The 686-nt window shown below is 44.3% G+C and overlaps 1 protein-coding gene across 2 annotated transcripts in view; it reads left to right on the top strand.

The window, feature by feature from the left end:
* Positions 1 to 686, top strand: part of LOC119591893 (glutamate receptor ionotropic, NMDA 2B-like) — a 182,298-nt gene that overhangs the window by 126,238 nt on the left and 55,374 nt on the right. The gene's annotated exons all lie outside the window — the stretch shown is intronic.

Raw genomic sequence — 686 nt, forward strand, 5'->3', positions numbered from 1 at the left:
TATGATTTCTCGTTCGTGCTGTTTCTGAACCGGGACCTGCGTTACATATGGAAGCAGTTGTCCTGTCACTTGGCTTGATGCGCAAGATGGCCACCGCGAAAACGAGCAGAAAAGTGCGATTGCCTTTTTGGTCCAATACCACCACTGGCAGAACCTCAAAATCGAGAAAACGTCGAGAAAAAAACAAAACCAGAAGTCGAACGAACGAGGCAGTGGTTGGCAGGCCCTTGTGACTCGCAGCGAAGATGGCCGGACCAGGAGGAATGCTCTTTACATTCCTAGTCAAAAAGACGACGTTACTAGATCTAGAATGATTAATTTGCTGTGGAAGACACGGCTAGTGTTTTTCTTCTTTAAAGGAGATAAAAGATTTTTCTCGTCAGAGTTTACTACAGGAAGATGACGTTAAATTTTCATGTTTATTGGTTTAATTAATCTTGATTAATGATTAGTTTCTACCTTACATTTCCACCAACAAAAGTCCATTTGTTATGTTTGTTTATCGCCTCAAGGGAAACGCCAGTTGGTGAATACAGGCCCATCTGAGGCTGCCTTTCCAGCCGTTTGTTGAGACGATAATTATGTGACTTGTTCTGCTGCCGCCGTGCGTGTGAGGCGGAGGATCGGTCATCACAGAATACGCTCTGATGTCCGAACAGTTTCTCTGTGCTTATATGTCGCGACAT

The sequence above is a fragment of the Penaeus monodon genome, chromosome 29 (genome assembly GCF_015228065.2).
Source record: "Penaeus monodon isolate SGIC_2016 chromosome 29, NSTDA_Pmon_1, whole genome shotgun sequence".
In the NCBI taxonomy this organism is placed as follows: domain Eukaryota; kingdom Metazoa; phylum Arthropoda; class Malacostraca; order Decapoda; family Penaeidae; genus Penaeus; species Penaeus monodon.